This window comes from Trichechus manatus, unplaced genomic scaffold (assembly GCF_000243295.1).
Source record: "Trichechus manatus latirostris isolate Lorelei unplaced genomic scaffold, TriManLat1.0 scaffold00081, whole genome shotgun sequence".
Classification (NCBI taxonomy): Eukaryota; Metazoa; Chordata; class Mammalia; order Sirenia; family Trichechidae; genus Trichechus; species Trichechus manatus.
The window spans coordinates 7,236,188-7,255,952 of record NW_004444017.1 but is presented as its reverse complement, the minus strand read 5'-3'; the positions used below and the strand labels follow the sequence as shown (position 1 = coordinate 7,255,952).

At 39.7% G+C, this 19,765-nt stretch overlaps 1 pseudogene; it reads left to right on the top strand.

The window, feature by feature from the left end:
- The first annotated feature begins 13,255 nt into the window (after positions 1 to 13,255).
- The window catches only part of LOC101342264 (aldo-keto reductase family 1 member C1 homolog), a 23,127-nt pseudogene continuing 16,617 nt past the window's right edge, over positions 13,256 to 19,765 (top strand).

Genomic DNA, 19,765 nt, shown 5'->3' with positions numbered 1-19,765 from the left:
AATCAAACTTGCCAAAACCAAAGATAAAGAGAGAATTTTAAGAGTGGCTAGAGATAAACAAAAAGTCATCTACAAATGAAAGTCAATAAGAATAAGCTCAGACTACTCAGCAGAAACCATGTCGGCAAGAAGGCAATGGGATGACATACATAAAGCCTTGAAGGAAAAAACTGCCAGTCAAGAATTATATAATCAGCAAAACTGTCTCTCGAATATGATGGTGAAATGAGGGCATTTCCAGACAAACAGAAGTTTAGGAAATTTGCAAAAACCAAACCAAAATTACAAGAAATACTAAAGGGAGTCCTCCGGTTAGAAAATCTGTATCATCAGATACCAACCTAAGACTAGAACACAGGACAGAGCAGCTAGATATCAATCCAGCTAGGGAAGTCACAAAAATAAATCAAAGCTAAAACACTGAAAATAGGGAAACAGAGACGTCAATATGTAAGAGATGACAACACTAAAACAAAAAAGAGGGACTAAAGAATGTAGTCATAGAACTTTCATATGGACAGGAAGTCAAGGCAATATTAAGAAGTAAAAGATCGGTTTAAACTTAGAAAAATAGGGGTAAATATTAAGGTAACCACAAAGGAAACTAACAATCCTACACATCAAAATAAAAAACAAGAAAAACATAAAGACTTAGCAAATACAAAATCACAACAACAAAAGAAATACTTTATTTTTCTCACCATTCAAAGATGAAAAGAAAATACTTAAAGAAAAACGACTTAAAACAGAAAATTAAGTGGAACAAAGAAACTATCAACAACACACAAAAAATACATCAAAATGGCAGCACTAAACTCATACCTATCAATAATTACACTGAATGTAAATGGACTAAATGCACCAATAAAGAGTCAGAGAGTGGCAGAATGGATTAAAAAACGCGATCTGTCTATATGCTGCCTACAAGAGACACGCCTTAGACTCAAAGACACAAACAAACTAAAATTCAAATGATGGAGAAAAATATATCAAGCAAACAACAATCAAAAAGAACAAGAATGGCAATATTAATCTAAGACAAAATAGACTTTAAAGTGAAATCCACCACAAAGGATAAGGCAGGACACTATATAATGTTTAAAGGGTCAGTACACCAGGAGGACATAACCATAATAAATATTTATACACCCAATGACAGGGCTCCAAAATACATAAAACAAACTCTAATAGCATTGAAAAGAGAAACAGACAGCTCCACAATAATAGTAGGAGACTTCAACACACCACTTTCGATGAAGGATAGAACAGCCAGGAAGCTCAGTAAAGATACAGAAGATCTAAAGGCAACAATCAACCAACTTAATCTCATAGACATATACAGAACACTCCACCCAACAGCAACCAAGTATACTTTCTTTTCCACACACAGGGAACATTCTCCAGAATAGACCACATATCAGGCCACAAAGCAAGCCTTAAAAGAATACAAAACATGGAAATATCACAAAACATCTTTTCTGAGCATAAAGCCATAAAAGTAGAAATCAATAACAGAAAAAGCAAGAAAAATAGAAATTATGGCACCTGTAGCCATTGCGATCTGCACTTTAGCTTGACCGACAAATCTGGGCAGGCTGGGGAAAATATTGCACGTATGAACAAGAAATACTGTTGGAAAAATTAAAAATTACTGCTTTAGCCATCTCTCTTTTTAAAATCACTGTCTAAAGAGCATATATTATATACATTGATTCCCCTACTTATCTTGCCAGAGTCTTGCAAGACCTGGAGGATCTGAAAGTCCTCCATCCCAACCTACCACAATCCATTGTCACATTTATGGAGGGAAGAAAGAAAATGAAGGCAGGATGGGAAGGCTCTTCAGAGGACTTGCTCCTCTTAGAGGCTAGGGATGAAAATACTTTATTCTTCTCACCATTCATGCACTTGATTCATATTATGGACTGAAATGTGTTCCCAAAAAAGATGTTGAAATCCTAACCCCTGGGTCTTGTGAATGTGACCTTGTTTGGAAACAGGGTCTTTACAGATGTAATTAGTTAGCTTGAGCTCCTACTGTAGTAGAGTGGGCTCTAATCCAGTATGACGAGTGTCCTTATAAGAAGAGGAGAAGAAACAAGACAAACAGACACAAAGAAGGACATCGGCCATGTGATAAAGGAGGTAGATATTGGAGTTATGCTGCCACAAGCCAAGGAAATCTGGAGCTACCAGAAACTGGAAGAGACAAGGAAAGATCTTTCCCTACAGCCTTCAGAGAGGGAGAAGGCCCTTGTAATACCCTGAACTCGGATTTCTAGCATCAAAATTTTGGCAGAATAAATTTCTTTTGTTTTAAGCCAATGAATTTGCAGCATTATTCACAATAGCAAAAAGGTAGAAACAACCCAGTGTCCACCAACAGATGAATGGATAAACAAAAGGTGGCATATACATGCAATGTAATATTCCTCAGCCATAAAGAAAAATTAAGTTCTGATATATGCTAAGACATGGATGAACCTTGAAAATATTTTGCTGTGAGAATTAAGTCAGACACAAAGGGACTAAGAGTGTATGATCTCTGTCACATAAAATACCTAGATAGGCAATTACATGAAGACTAATGTTTATAGTGGTTACCATGGCCTGGAGAAAGGGGGAAATTGGGAGTCACTACATTTAAAAATGGATAGTAGCAATAATTGCACAACGTGATGATTCACTGAATTGTACAGTGAAAAATGATTAAGATGGCAAGTGATTTGTTATATATATGTTAGCCAAGTAAAATTTTAAAAGTAAAAATAATTTTACAAAAAGTATACAATTGGAAATGAAAAAATAAAATTGCCTTTGTTCACAGATAACATGATTGTCTATGTATAAAATACCAAAGATTCAACAAACATACTCCTAGAACTGTAAAGTGATGATAGCAAGGTTGCAGCATAAAAATTAATAGGCAGAAGTCACTTGCTTTTCTATTTACTTACAGTGAAGGATTGGAATTTGAAATCAAAACCACAAAACCTTGTAAATTAGCATTCAAAAATGAACGACAGGCATAAATCTAACAAAATTGTACAAGGCCTGCGTAAGGAACACTACAAAACTCTCATGAAAGAAATCAAACTAAGATTCAAATAAGTAAAAGATATTCCATGTCTTGGGAAGGGATCATTGTTGCTATTTTAATTCATTTCTACAGAGAAGAAGGATCAAAGTTCCCTTTCTCCTCATCTTCTGTGGTACATAAAGTTTCTGTGGTGCATAAAGTGTGGCATCACTTTTTAAATTATAATGTATAAATTGAGATTGAATCCAAGCAAATAGCATGAGAGAGTAGGTTTGGGTGGAGATGTCGGGAGAAGCAGACTGCCCTGGGCCCGGAGCTTCCAGCATGTCCTTGCTGAGTGTGCCAGACTGCAAGGCCTAACATATGGCCCTGAGCCATTTTTGCAGCTAGTCACAAAGGCAAATACATGGGTCAAAATGACCACAGTGTGACAACTGTGTGACGGTTCACACCCTAAGAGAGGGGAACACACTTGCTTACAGTTTGCTACAAAGGTGCTGAGCACTTAGCCTTAGGCTCCTAAGTGACAGCACAATGTATTCCCTTCATGCCACCATGTAGGTCCATCAAGATACCTTAACAAGACTTGGAAACAAAGCCACCATGCTAATGCCCCTGGTGTTTGCTGAGCCTTGAGTAATAAGCTGCCTATTCTGTATTCTAGGCAGTTGGGCTATGAAGTAAAAGTTCTTTCCTGATATGAAGACAAACAGGATGGATTAAACATCAAGAACACAACCAACCTCTTTTGCTAGAGCAATTTCAAAACCTTGAGAATTAATAAGATACGTTACTCTAAATCTTTGGTTCACTTACTCACTGTCCTTGATCTAATTATTTTGAGTGCCAAATTTTAGTGCTTGTGTTTTAATTTCTTTTATATTCTCTGAGAGAATATGTTCATCATCTGTAGAAAGAGAAAATTATCTTCTAATGATAGGAGGCTACTAGGCATTGATATGCATCCACAAAAAAAATTATGTTGAAGATCTAACCCCTATACCTATAAACATGACCCTGTTTGGAAATAGGGTATTCTTTTGTTATGTTAAAGAGATTATATAAGATTAGGGAAGGTCTTAAACCTAATCACTTCTAAGTGGTGTCTTATAAAAAGAGCAGAATAGACACAGGGGATTCTTGGAAGATAGTGGCATAAACAGACCATCATTCCAGCTCTACCCCAAAAATACAACAAGGAAGCAATGCACAGCTTTCAGAGACTTTGAAGTAGGGAGCAGAAGAAAGCAGTGGGGAACTGCAGACAGGCAAAAATCAATGAATCAACAATGAGCCTCCTACAGTAGGAAAATTGTTTCTACAATCTTCATTTCCCCACCCCCTAGCCATGTGAGCCACCAGCTACTCTGAATTGGGGAGATGGCCTCAGCAAAGGATGAATACTCTGCTCTTCTAAGAGTTTTTTTTGCAGAAAGTAGTACAGGCAACAACACCAAATACTGGGGAGAACTGAGAAAGTTAACACCCTCATGCCCCAACCAAAAACAAAAACAAAAAAGACCCAAAAAGAAAAAAGAAATGATGGCCCATTGCAATGAACATGTTGAAGGGAGTGAAACTCTGTCTATAGTAGATCAAATAATCAAAAAAGGACAAATATAATACAACAATGTTAGATATAATTAAATTGTTAAGGGAAAACATAAAGACATAAAAGAAATAAGGAAAACATTGCAAGAACAAAATGAGGATCTAAAAAGAGAGATAAGAAGAAACCAAACAGAAATATTGCAGCTGAAAGGGACAATAACTGAAAAAAGAAACACAACAGAAGAATTTAACAGACTTAATCAGGCAGAAGAAAGAATCAGCAAATTATAGGATAACATGGTGAAAATTACAGTAGCTGGATAACAACACGAACGAAAGCTCAAGGAAGGGAAATTAAGGAAATGAGTGCATTTACAATAGCATCTAAGAGAATAAAATACTTAGGAATAAATGTAGCCAGAGATATGAAGGACTTATACAATGAAAATTATAAAATACTGCTGAAAGAGATTAAGATGTTCCATGTTCATCCATTGGAAAACTTACTATTGTTAAGATGTCAATACTACCCAAAGTGATCTAGATTCAATGCAATCCCCATCAAAATTCCATCAGCCTTCTTTACAGAAATGAGAAAACCAATCCTAAACTTCATATGGAATGGCAAGAGGCCCTGAATAGCTAAAGCAATGTTAAAAGAGAAGAACAAAGTCGGAGGTCTCACACTTCCTGATTTTAAACATATTATACGGCTACAGTAATCAAAATAGCCTGGTACTGGTAAACAAAAGGCACAACAATCAATGGAATAGAATTGAAAGTCCAGATATAAGCCCACACATCTCCAGTCTAATTATTTTTGACGAGAGTGTTAAGTCCATTCGATGGGGAAAAAAGCGTCTCTTCAAAAATGATGTTGGAAAAATTGGATTTCCATATGCAGAAAAATAAAACAGGATCCATGGCTCATACCATACACAAAAACAAATTTAAAATGGATTAAAGACCTAACTGTGCAAATTAAACCATAAAATTCTTAGAAGAAAATGCAGGGGCAAGGTAATTGGGCCTAGCTTTTAACAGTGGATTATCTAATATAATAACAAAAGCATGTACAGCAAAAGACTAAATAAATAAATAAATGGCACTTCATAAAAATTAAAACTTTTGCTCACCAAAAGACTGTCAAAAAAGTGAAGAGGTAAGCTACCAATTAGGAGTATATCTTTGGAAACCATGTATCCAATAAGGAGCTAAAATATATAAAAAACTTCAGCAACAACAAAAAGGCAAATAACTCAATCATAAAATAGGCAAAGGACTGGAATTGACACTTCACCAAACAGAACATGCAAATGGCCACCAAACACTAGAAAAGACGCTCAATGTCAATAGCTATCAGAGAGATGCTACTCAAAACCACAGTGAGATACCACTGCACTCCCACTAGGATGGCTAAGATTAAAAAAATAGAAAATAACAAATGTTGGCAAGGATGTGGGGAAATTAGAACTCTTAACCATTACTGATGGGAATGCAAAATGGTACAGCCTCTCTGGAAAACAGTGTGGCAGTTCCTCAAAAAACTAAAAATAGAACTACCATAAACACAGCAATTCCACTGCTAGTTATATACACAAAAGATGTGAAAGCAGAGACTCAAACAGAACTAGTATGTCAATGCTCATTGTAGCACTATTCACAATAGCCAAAAGGTGGAAACGATCTTAATGCTTGTCATGGATTTGAATTGTGTCCCCCCAAAATATCTGTCAACTTGCCTTAGTCATGATTCCCAGTATTATATGATTGTCTATCATTTTGTCATCTGATGTGATTTCCCAATACGTTGTAAATCCTATCACTATGAGTTAATGAAATAGATTAGCGGCAGTTATATTGATGAAATCTACAACATCAGATAGTGTCTTAAGCCAGTGTCTTTAGAGATATAAAAGAGAAAAGTGAGCAGAGAGACTAGGGGAACTCATACCACCAAGAAAGCGGTGCTGGGAGCAGAGTGCATCCTTTGGACCTGAGGTTCCTGCGCTGAGATGCTCCCAGACCAAGGGAAGACTGATGACAAGGACCTTCCTCTAGAGCCAACAGAGAAAGCCTTCCCCTGGAGCTGACGCCCTGAATTTGGACTTGTAGCCTACTAGACTATGAGAGAATAAACTTCTTTTTGTTGAAGCCATCCACTTGTGGTATTTCTGTTATAGCAGCAGTAGATAACCAAGACAGAATTTGGTACTGGGAGTGGGGTGCTGCTCTAACAGGTACCTAAAATGTAGAGGTGGTTTTGAAACTGTGAATGGATAGAAGACTCAGAAGGAAGTGAGGACAACTGTTAAACACTGGAGAAGGCAAAGATGGCGAGAAACAGCAGCAGAGGACCGGCCACAGCAGAACAAGGAGACCAGCGCGAGATGGTGATGGAGCCGACCCACCGAATGAGAGAGCTGAGTGCCTGTGCGCAGGAGGCTTCCTGGCAGAGTGGGGTGCCTCCAGAGGCTTATCGGTGGAGCTAGGCTTGCCAACCCAAGGAGCAAGAGAGCTGAGTGCCGTCCAGCCGAAGTTTATTGGGGGAGTGGGGTGGCTCCAGGCACTTGTGGAGCTACAGAGCTATGGAACACTTGCCCCAGTAGGGCAGATGTGATCCTGAGGCCCGAGGGCAGAGAGGCCAAGGAAACAGGAAGAAGAAGCTGAAGAGACAAGGAACACAGGAAGCAGAGCTGACTCAGTCTCACAGGGTATGGCCATGACTTCTGGAGTCTCAAAGGGTGGAGCCATGGCCTTTGGAGTTTCTAAGGGTGGAGTTGCCACTCAGATGGACTAGAAGAATGGCACGCCTAAAGCTGAGGGAGCAGAGTTGCTGTCCCACTGGGCCTGGAAGGCGGAGCCGGAGCCCAGGGCCGAGGGGTCTCCACTCAGAATCCGGAGAGTGTAGCCAATACCTAGAGTCTGGAGGGAGGACTATTTTGTGAATGGTATCAGACAACAGAGGATTATTTTCAAGCCTTGAGGGCTAATGTAATGTGCTCTGCTAACTTGCTTGGTGCCTGTTATGCCTTCTTTCCCTGCAATTTCTCCCATTTGTAATGGAAATGTCTAGCTTGTGTCTGTTCCACCATTGTACTTTGGAAGCAGATAACTTGTATTCTAGATTTCACAGATGAAGAGGAATTTTTGGATTTTGGACTTGGAGTTGATTTAAGACTTTTGCTATGATATGATGGGATGAATATGTTTTACATGCGGCAAGTGCATAAATTAGGGGGGGACAAAGGGTAGAATGTCACGGATTGGATTGTGTCCTCCCAAAATATCTGTCAACTTGGCTAGGTCATGATTCCCAGTATTGTATGATTGTCTACCATTTTATCATCTGATGTGATTTCCCTGTGTGTTGTAAATCCTATCACTATGATGTTAATGAAATGGGTTACTGGCAGTTATATGGATAAAAGCTACAAGATTAGATAGTGTCTTAAGCCAATCTCTTTTGAGATATAAAAGAGAGAAGCGAGCAGAGAGACAGGGGGACCTCATACCACCAAGAAAGTAGTGCCAGAAGCATAGTGCATCCTTTGGACCTAAGGTTCCTGGGCTGAGATGCTCCCAGACCAAGGGAAGACTGATGACAAGGACCTTCCTCCAGAGCCAACAGAGAAGGCCTTCTCCTGGAGCTGACATCCTGAATTTGGACTTGTAGCCTACTAGCCTGTGAGAGAATAAACTTCTTTTTGTTGAAGCCATCCACTTGTGGTATGTCTGTTATAGCAGCACTTGATAACTAAGACAATGCTCACCCAAGGATGAATGGATAAACAAATGTGCTACATACATATAATCGAATACTACTCAGTCAGTAAGAGAAATGAAACCTTAACACATGCTGCAATATGGATGGAGATTGAGAATGTCATGCTGAGTGAAATAAGCCAAACACAAAATGACAAATTTTATATGACCTCACATAGAAAGGAAAAGGACAAGCAAATGTTCAGAGACCAAAGTTTATGAGTAGTTATCAAGGACGGGAGGGAGGGGGAAAAGGAGGTAAGTTATTGCTTATGCAACACTGAGTTTCGGTTTACAAAGATGGATAAATCACATTGCTTAAGGTTAGGGTTGCATAGCTGACTAATTGCTATCCATAAGTTGTACACCTATAAAAAGTTGAATTGGCAAAAGTTGTGTGATAGATATATTTACAACAATGACCAAAAAAAGTAGCTGCTGAGGCTGCTGTGTACAACCAAACATCTCAGAGGATTCCGTTCCTTGGTTTGGAGGTTTAGGGTCATGGTTTCATGGGACACCCCAGTTAATTGGCCTAATAACATGTTTACTGCTTCTGCTCTACCTCCTACTTTGTTGCATAGTGCCTGGGGTCTTAACAGCTTGCAAGCAGCCATCCAAGGCACAACTGGTCTCTGTTTACCTGGAGCAACAGAGGGAGAAATAGAGTAGAAATAAAACCAAAACCCATTGCCATCGAGTTGATTCCGACTCATAGCAACACTATAGGACAGAGTAGAACTGCCCCATACAGTTTCCAAGGAACGCCTGGTGGATTCGAACTGCCGATGTTTTAGTTAGCAGCTGTGGCTCTTAACCACTACACCACCAGGGTTTCCAGTCATAAATAGGAGGAGGAAATAAAATGTGTGGTCAATTGTCTCAATGAACAATTGCCTACTTTTCCATGAGACCAGAACAGGATGGTGCCTGGCTACCATTACTGAACATTTTGATCAAATATTCTGTAAAAGAATTCTGATCAAAGGGGGAAAAAGGCAGAACTGAATTTCAAATTCTCATGGAATCCAGTCTTTATGGAGCCATGGCAGCTAGGTGAACCCCTGAAACTATTGCCCTGAGACAATATTTAACCCTTAAACCAAAAATATACCCTGAAGTTTTCTTAAAACTAGATAGTTTAGCTTAACGAGTAAAGAATGTCTATCTTCCAAGAGACAGAAAGGGCTACATAAACCAGAGACTTCATCAGCCTGAGACCAGAAGAACTAGATGGTGTCCGGCTACTGCCAATGACTGCCCAGACAGGGAACACAACAGAGAGTCCCAGATGGAGCAGGAGAAAGGTGGGGTGCAGAACTCAAATTCTAGTAAAAAGACCAGAGTTAATGGTCTGACTGAGACTGGAAGTACCCCAGAAAGCATGGTCCCTGGATTCTCTATCAGCCCAGAGCTAAAATAATTTCTGAGTCCATCTCTTCAGACAGGGATTGGACTGGACTGTGGGACATAAAGTGATACTTGTGAGGAGTGTGCCTCTTAGCTCAAGTAGATACAAGAGACTAAATGGGAAGCTTCTGTCCAGAGGTGAGATGGGAAGGCAGAGAGGGTTAGGAGCTGGCTGAATGGAACATGGGGAATCAGCGGTAGAAAGGAGGAGTGTGCTGTCACAGTATGAGGAAAGCAATTAGAGTCACATAACAATGTACGTATAAATTTTTGTATGGGAAAAAATAAAAAAAAGAAAAAGAAGTCTGCCTTGAGCATTATGCTCTTTCAAGACCTAGCTATATGGGATCATGACAACAACAAACTGAAAGATAAGAACCTTGTGTGGCCAGTGAGTTTATGTTAATAGTGCAGGAACAACTCAGAAAAGGAGGGAGACAATGGTTGCACAACTTGAAGAGTATAAGCAATGTCACTAAATTGTACCTGTAGAAACTGCTGGATTAATATATGTTTTGCTTTATATAGAAAATTATTTAAAAAAAATAAAGAAATAAGAGAAATCTTTAAATAGATAAATCCATTATATATGTTTTCTACCCCCCCCCAAAAAAAAACCACACACGCACACAGAATAGACACAGAGACGCACACACAGGCACACAGGGGGAAGACATGTGAGGAAGACTCTACAAGCAAAGGAACACCAAGACACAGGAAACTAGGAGAGAGGCCCATAAAAGGAATTAACATGGCTGAGACTCTGACTTGGGCTTTTAAAGTCTAGAATTGTAACCAAAAAATTTTGTTGTTCTTTGAAGCCACCTACTTCTGGTATTTTTTTTACAACAACACTAGGTAACTAAAACTTGGGCTTTCCTCCAAGAACAGTTACAATTTGTGAAACATTCACCTTTACTCTTTCAGGCAATTACAGCAAGTCTTTTTCACTGGTTGCTCTCCTATATCCACATTTAGACTTTGAGATCTCAAGCCAGAAACCATTTCCTTCCTTCTGGAGCCAACCTCAGAGAGCTGTGCCAAAGAGCATGGACAAGACATGTGCTTACTTCTTATGCACTTCAAACGACCAAATGATTTGAAACAATTGGTTTATCATTGTAAGCACTGAGCGATGATCTCGAGGGACCTCCCAAGACCTTGGTCCTGTGTCTGTGAGACAGTAGGATCTTCTCCATGACAGTCACCATGAATGATCAAGGTAGAAATGACCAAAATAAAACCAATTTCAAGAAAAGAAAGAACTGTGCTAACTTTTTACTCACCTGAATTTGTGAGTAGAAATCTATGTGCACTGTCTGGGGAAAACATTTCTAGCTATCACAGGCAGCACAATGGGGCGATTAGGACAACCACATGGTGAAATTGCTCTCACTGAAGCCCAGGCTACATAAATACCCAACAGATATTTGTAATGCATTTTAGTCACAGATGGGTCCTTTAGCATTTAACTTTTGAGAATCTGAGAATTTTCCTTATAGATTAATATAAATCCCTTTTCCAATAAAGATTTTTATCCATTGCCATAACAACATGTGTCATTTGATGCTTTCACTTACTCTGTGCTTTAAATTGGCCTTCAAGCTCCCCCTTAAGCTCTGAGAGTCTGTAAGTCCTGCTCCAAGATTTCATTTCTCCCCAAACCATGGCAGTGCAGGAGAAGGGGGTTGTATCTTTAAATTGTGGGGAAGTGGAGAAACAGAGAAAGTGGGGAAATAACCAAGACACTTCATGATATCTTCTCATAGGACTAAGGATCACACTACCCACAGAATCACTACAGTTATTTGTGATGCAGTCTATAGGAAATTCCAGTCACATAGAAATCAGAGCAGAAGCAGAGGCCACTACTGAAGGTTGTTGGTGGACATCCCAGAATTGCTAGGTGTGGTGTGGGGAAGCAAGTAATTCTAGTCCGGAGTCCAGGCCATTCCAACAGAAATTTTAACAAGCTCTGGCATACCCAGCTAGGACAGCTGGGAGGCACCAGGATCTGGATTCGTTCAGACCCTAAATCAAAGGCTGTCTGAAAAATTCTGATCTCAAGAGACAAAAGAGAAGTGGTAGCGTCCAGGAACTCCAACCCAGGTCATTGCCAGGAGACTTCTGAAATTCAAAATTTGTATCAGATTGGAGAGCTGATCAAAGGCTTAATTGTGGCTGGAAGATTTTCTCAGTCTTTGCTGTGAAGAACAACAGCAAGCAAGATCTCTGTCTGGTTTGGGATCAAAGTTTAGAGTGTTGGTCATCAGCCAAGAAACTCCATTGTATTCAGTGGTGCCGGGGCAGATAAATTTTGTCTCTTTACAAGTACACATTTTCCTGTGACTAAAAATGTGATATATGTTAATTCTAGAACAGTTTGAGAAGTATCGATAGGAGAGTGAAAGATCACCGATAGCTCCACCATTCAGAGAAAATTACTGTTAACAGTTTGGGGCCTTGCCCTCCCTAATGCATCATCTGTTATCATAGGACATTATTCTGTATACGTAATGCATACTCTGCTTTTGTAATAAACACATTAGTATCTTTTTATTCTATATTTTTAATTCTTCCTAAATACAATGGAAATGTTTCATTTTTAAGCTTCATAATATTCCATTGTACCAATGCATAAGTTTACCTAGCATTTTCCAAATGCACAATTTCATTTGATTCCAGTTTTTTTTCTTTTGTGAATAATAGAGAAGAAGATCAAAAATTATACAAAATATTTTTCTACACTTTTGGCTAGTTATTTAATAACTTTCTAAAAGTTGTATAACTGGGTGGAACATAAACTACTCTAGGACTCTGGTCGCATGCTGCAAAATGAAGCCCCCAAACTGCTAATCATTTATACTCCAAAAAACCATGCCAAAATGCCTGTTTTATTGAAGCCTTGACAAGACTAAATATTCTTACTTCAGAGCAAAGACAGAGGAAAGAAAAATAACTTTGTTGATGGACAAAGTAAAATGATAATTTTCATTTAATTTTTACTTTTGATTATTGAGGGTTGGATTTTTTGAAAAATGCTCAAAAATCGTGTGTGTCTGTATGTGTGCATATATGGTGTAAAATGTATAACTGTTTCAGATAATGCATGGTCAAGAACGGGCTTCATTACCAGCAAAGGAATTAGTATCTGGAGGTTTCTAATCTAACAAATGGTCAACTTTTATTCAGTGAATATCTTCTAATAATTTAGGATAATGCATAGTAGATTCTGAAGAGAAATTTAACTAACCCAAGATATTAATGATTTTTTTACCTTTAGACAATAATTTACTTGAGAATTCTATTTGAAAAAGTAACAAGTGAGGTAGGGACAATTCCATCCTGACTCCATGGCTTCAACCTTGCACCCCTACCCCATGACATTTCTTTAACAGTTAGGTGGGTTATTGCCTTTCTGTTTCTCATATCCTTAGTGAAAACAGAGGAAAGAAAACAAGGTCCACTTGACCAGAAGAGTGACAGAAGATGGATCTCAAATGTTAGTGTATGAAACTAAATGATGGCCATTTCATTCTTATGCTGGGATTTGGCACCTATGTACCAGCAGAGGTCAGGATAAGAGGCTTGGAGTTGAATGTTCAAATGAAATCAACCCCAGGATGCATGGGAGATGGCCTGTGTTGTCACATTCCCAGCTCCTGTGTGACTAGGGAGCTCACTTCGGTCTCAGTTTCACCAGGCCATAGTTATTGCATGGATAAAGTGAGAAGGTAGACAGGCTTCACCCAGTGCTTCCGGGTCTGATGCGTGGTCACCTACAGATTATTCTGGGCATTGATTTTTCCTCCTGTTTCCATACATGTCACAGCTTGTCAGAAGAGATGAACCTCAGCAGTCAAGAGCACTACCTACCAGCTGCCTTGCATTGAGACTGATTGCAATGGGAGAGGTTTCTCTGTATAGTTCTATGATTCAAGAAATCTTTCCTCCTACCAAGTAGACATGATGCATAGCAATCTCTGAGTAAAGAGTCCTGGAAATTAAGGTGCACAAGGAATAGTGGTAGAGAATTGTAATTCTGGTGCTGAGCGCCAGGCAATATATGGTGCACCTGGACTGAGCTGAGTTTCCCTCACATGTCTCTTACTGTGGAGAAATTCATCCTAGAAGGAAATATGACCTATTTTTAGGGGAAATGCTACCACATTTCAAGGGCAAGCCTTTAATTCTTGGTCCTTGTTAATGTACCTTAGATTTGAAGCAAATAGGTAGAGTTGATCCCCTCACAAGAGAAGGAGTAAAGTGGACAGGTCACTAGATTGGAAGCCAGATAATCTGTATTCCAAATGTGTCTTTCAGACCACTTAGCTGTGTGACAAGGGACTAGTGACTGAACTTTTGCATCTCATTTTTCTTATCTATGATATAGAAGGAAATATCCAAGAGATATTCTGAGGAACAGGTGACAGGACTTGTCTAATTAGTAATGCAGAGGAGGATGGAGGAGAGGGAAGGTTCCAGGATAGCCCTGAGGCTTCAGACTTGGCAACATCCTCGTGCTGGTACACCTAAGGAAGGAGCATGCTAGGGGGCCCTCAGAGGGCAGTAAGGACTGAGTATCTAGTTCCTGGTGATTAGGCTGAGAAACAAAGATTCCAAAAAACTTTTAAAAAATAAAAATATTTTGCTTCATTTTTCTTTTTGTCCTTTATCAAATGCACTTTAAAATCTGTCCCCAATTTTCGGTAGGCAAACCAATCATTTTAAATTTCGCCATTATTACAACTTCACTAATTGAATTGGCTTTGGTTTTCAGGGCAGACAACTACTTTACTTATCCCTTAAGTCTACAGTTAATTTCTTATGTATGAATCTATATTTTAGATTACACATTTTATTCCTAATATTTAGCCCTGTCATACAGATAGAGTGACTGTGTAGAAGAGAATTAAAACAGTAGACTACTGTCTTTAGAAGGAGACCTGGTGGCCCAACAGTTAAGTGCTCAGCTGCTAAGTGGTAGGTCGGTGGTTAGAAACTACACAGAAACTCCACAGAAGAAAGGCCTGGCCATCTGCTCCCGTAAACATTACAGCCAACAATACCAAAAGAATGATTTTTTTTAAATAAGGATCAGCACAAAGCTGGTTCCTATGAGACGGAGGTTAAAGATGTCCCAAATGTCCAACTTTTCCTAGCTGCTGTACCACTCCATCATCTCTAACATCAGCTACTCCCTCTCCCCGCAGTACTCTCCCTCCCGTCTTTGGGTTCCTTAATTCTCTGCAACGCCTCCCAGAACTCGCATATAAAGGAAATGGCTCATGCAGTTATGGAGGCTGGCAAGTACCAAATTCGTGGATCAGGCGTAGGCTTCTCCTGACCCACTTGGCTGCAGGAGCTGACAACTCAAACCAGCAGTTCAGACCACAGGCGGCTGGGTCAAAAGGCTGTGCAAGCTGGCAAATCATGTCACACAACGGACTGTCAGCCCAAGGGCTGAGGAGGCCAGCAATGAATCGGCATGTCAGACAGCAAGCCTCTGGCTAGAGAACCTGAGTTTAGTTGATCACAAACCAGAGGCAGGATCCAGATGCAGAGAGAGAGAGCTCCACCTGTACACACACAATATCTTAGATGCAGGCCACACCCCAGGGAAGAGCATAACTTGAGTAAGGGTGGGACTTGAGCCACGCCCTCCAGCAAGGCTGGGACCCAAGACACACCCTACACCAATCCTGCCTAATCAACCTGTAGAGGTCAGGACCACAACACATAAAATTCAGGACAACCATATAATATTGGGTATCATGGCCTAGCCAAGTTGACACATAACCCCAACTATCACAGTTTCCATATACCTTATTTGCATAGTCTGACTCAATTACAGTGAGTCACAAAGACCATGGCTAGAAGGGCCATATTAAGTAATTCATTACACCGCAAATACCCTGTGGGGCAGTTCTACTCTGTCACATAAGATCACCATGAATCAGAATTGAATTGACTCCATGGCTCCCAACAACAACACTGTCCTTAGAAATGTCTGCTTGCATGACTGGAGTTCAGAAACTGGATTTTGGTAGGGATCTCATCATTCCCTACCTGATAAGCGTGGTTGTCTCTAATCTGTTTGTATAAACAATGAAGTTTATGCTAAATATCTGCTCTCTTTCTGGGAGAGTAACTATGTGACCAGCCCCCAGTAAAAAGCTAGGGTGCTGAGTCTCTAATGACATCCTTTACAGTCTACATTCCTCATGTATTGTCAAAACTACATGCTGGATGAATTAAGACTATTCTGTGTGACTCCACTGGAAACTCTTGGAAGCTTGTATATGGTTTGCTTTGTACTTCATCCCACACACCGTGTCCCTTGGCTGATTTTGCTGTGTGTCACTTCACTGAATAAATCATACCCATGAAATAACCAGATGCTGAGAATTGTAAGTCATTTAGCCAATCCCCTGAACCTAAGTGTGGCCTTGGGGACTTCCAATGCCTGTGAAAAACCACCCAGTTTTCCCAGAACTGAAGGGATTCCTGGTTTGTCCAACTTTCATTACTAAAACTGAAAAAGTCCCAGGAAAACAGGTGCATCACCTTACATGCAGAACTAACACAAGGCATTAGGGAATGGTTCATTCTGGTGAAGGTCAGTGCTTGTGACACAAACTACCTCTCAGTCAAGCAGATCCCTGAATTATATCTTTTGTTTTTCCTTAGGTGTCTAAGAGTAAAGCTGAGGAGGCAACCAAAGTAGCTATTGATGCTGGGTTTCGTCATTTTGATTCAGCTTATGTATACAAAAATGAAGAGGAAGTTGGGCAAAGCTGTCCAAAGCAAGATTGCTGATGGCATTGTGAAGAAAGAAGACATATTCTACACTTTAAAGGTGCTCTGTGTGTGTGCATATTTCTGAAATTGGGTGTGGAAACGAGTTGTATGATTGGTTGAGCAGTTTGGTGGGTTACGCTTGTTTGTACAACTTTGATTCACACATATTCATGTATTGAATCTAGTCTCAAAAGAAGAGAGAGAGGATGGCTTTTAAACTATTGCTGTGCTCAAATTTTATGACTGTAAAGTATTTTATTTTCTATGTTCTGCATCCTCCTTCGGTGAGTGGCGTCTAGGGTCTTAAAAGCTTGCAAGCAGCCATCTAAGATGCATCAATTGGTCCCAACCACCTGGAGAAAAGGAGAGTGAAGAACACCAAAGACACAAGGAAAGTATTAGGCCAAGAGACAGAAAGGGCCACATAAACCAGAGACTTCATCAGCCTGAGACCAGAAGAACTAGATGGTGCCCAGCTACCACCAATGACCACCCTGAGAGGGGACACATCAGAGTCCTGGTTGGAGCAGGAGAAAGGTGGGGTGCAGAACTCAAATTCTAGTAAGAAGACCAGACTGAATGGTCTGAATGAGACTGGAGGAACCCCGGAAAGCATGCCCCCAGGATTCTGTATCAGCTCAGAACTAAAATCATTTCCAAGGCCTACTTTTCAGACAGGGATTGGACTGGACTGTGGGACATAAAGTGATACTCGTGAGGAGTGTGCCTCTTAAGTAGATACAAGAGACTAAATGGGCAGCTTCTGTCTGGAGGTGAGATGGGAAGGCAGAGAGGGTTAGGAGCTGGTTGAATGGACATGGGAAATCAGGGGTGGAAAGGAGGAATGTGCTGTCACAGTAGGGGGAGAGCAATTAGGGTCACATAACAATGTATGATAAATTTTTGTGTGGGAGACTAACCTGAAATGTAAACGTCATTTAAACTACAACAATAAACAAAAATAAATAAATAAATAAAAATAAGAATGACGGAAGCCACAGTCTGTTATAACCTAGTCTTAGACATGAGTCATGGATTGAATTGTGTCCCCCAAAAATATCTGTCAACTTGGCTAGGTCATGATTCCCAGTATTGTATGATTGTCTACTATTTTATCATCTGATGTGATTTCCCTATGTTGTAAACTCTATCACTACGATGTAATACAATGGATTAGCGGCAGTTATATTGATGAGGTTTACAAGATTAGGTAGTGTCTTAAGCCAATCTCTTTTGAGATAATAAAAAGAGAAGTGAGCAGAGAAACAGAGGAACCTCATACCACCAAGAAAGCAGTGCCAGGAGCAGAGCGCATCATTTGGACCTGAGGTTCCTGCGCAGAGAAGCTCCCAGACCAAGGGAAGATTGATGACACGGACACAGAGTCGACAGAGAAAGTGTTCCTCTATAGCTGATGCCCTGAATTTGGACTTGTACCCTACTGGAGTGTGTGAGAATAAACCTCTGTTTGTTAAAGCGAAAAATAATAATAGTAGTAAAGTATTTTATTTTCTGAGCCTTGGCCTAAAGCACTGTGATTTTGCATGGATGATAGAGTCACACTCATCTATGTTCAGGTTATCAGTGTGATTTACCAAATTTGGTAAATCACACTGATTGGTAAAATGTCTTAACATTCTGAATCTCAGGATTCACCTCTGTCAATACAGATAACAATATAAGAGAGCTATTTGGGCATCAAACAAGATACATCTAACATCTTTTCAATTGTGTCCAGCACATATTAATATGTTCAAAACCTTTTTTCTTTCAGTTGTCTACACAAAAGGGATACTAATTCTTCCCTCAAAGGTTGAATTGAGGACAGAATTAGACAAAGTTTGTGAAATTGCTTTGTATACTCTATTAAACATAATTCAGATGATGGGCATACTTGTTACTTGATAATGGTTTTTATCTTGAGTCATTTCCTTCTATTGTTCAGTAGATCTACTAACAATATATTCAAACTAATAATAGTGTTTATGTGAGTAGGTCAGATGAAAGGGAAATTCAAGAAGAAAGGAAGTTTTTGGCCCTGTGGTCGTCATGTTCTCAACCAGTAGAAAAGTATCTAAGTGTTAAGAGAAGCAAACCAAAAAATTTCTAGGAGTTTAGCACTAAAGTCCTTTCAGAGTGGGTGGAGACCACCTCTTTGTCTGTTACCTGTGATGGGACACCCCCATCACAGCTATTTTTCAGTGTTCTTTACTGTAGACCATACAGGAAGTACCCGGTTAAGACCTTCTCACTTAGAGATGACTCCTATTTACCCTTCGATGTTATATAAATTTGCCCTCACTTTGCAAAGATTGAACCAATCCCGTCTCACAACAAATTCTTCATCACAATCACCTTCACTTGTTGCACATGCCCCATAGAGTTTCCAAGGAGCTGCTGATGGATTCGAACTGCCGACCTTTTCATTAGCAGCCAAACTCTTAACCACTGCACCACAAAGGCTCCTTTCTTGCACTAAAGTAAGGCTAAATAAGGACTGTATGCACCTGTTCCAACTTACCTACAAATTTGAATTAAAGGTATACTTAGGCAATGGATCTCATTCATAACCTGCAGACTGCCTGTACATGCAATAAATCCCATTCCTTTAATAGGTTTTCATAGGGCAGGGTTTCCATCTCTTTTAGATATATAGATCATTTTTCTCTATTTCATTTCAAAATGAAACCCACAAAATTTAAAGTATGTTAATACAGGACTATGATTCTGAATAAAACCTAAAGATTAGTTCTACTGATTACAGTCCAGGTTCACATTTGTTCTGTCTATATCAATGACCCAAGTTTAGTTTAAAATCAGTGATGTTAGCTCAGGTTTGAATTCGCTAACCTAGTCACACTTCATAGTTCACCAGTTACTATAGCTCTTTGCTAAATGGCCTAAATTATTATAAACATAACTTCTATTCTTAATCTCTGCAGATTCTCTTCCTACTACCAAAGTTGGTTCGGCCTGCCTTGGAAAGGTCACTGAAAAAACTTCAGCTGGACTATGTTGATCTCTACATTATTCATTTCCCAGTGGCTCTGAAGGTTAACAGTTTACGTACTCAAATCTATTTCACTTCCACTGTCAGTACGACCATTATCTTGCATGGATGGTTGAATTGAGTTTTTGTTAGAAGGGCATGTTAGAAGGGCATATATAGGGTCACCATGAGTTGGAATTGACTCAACA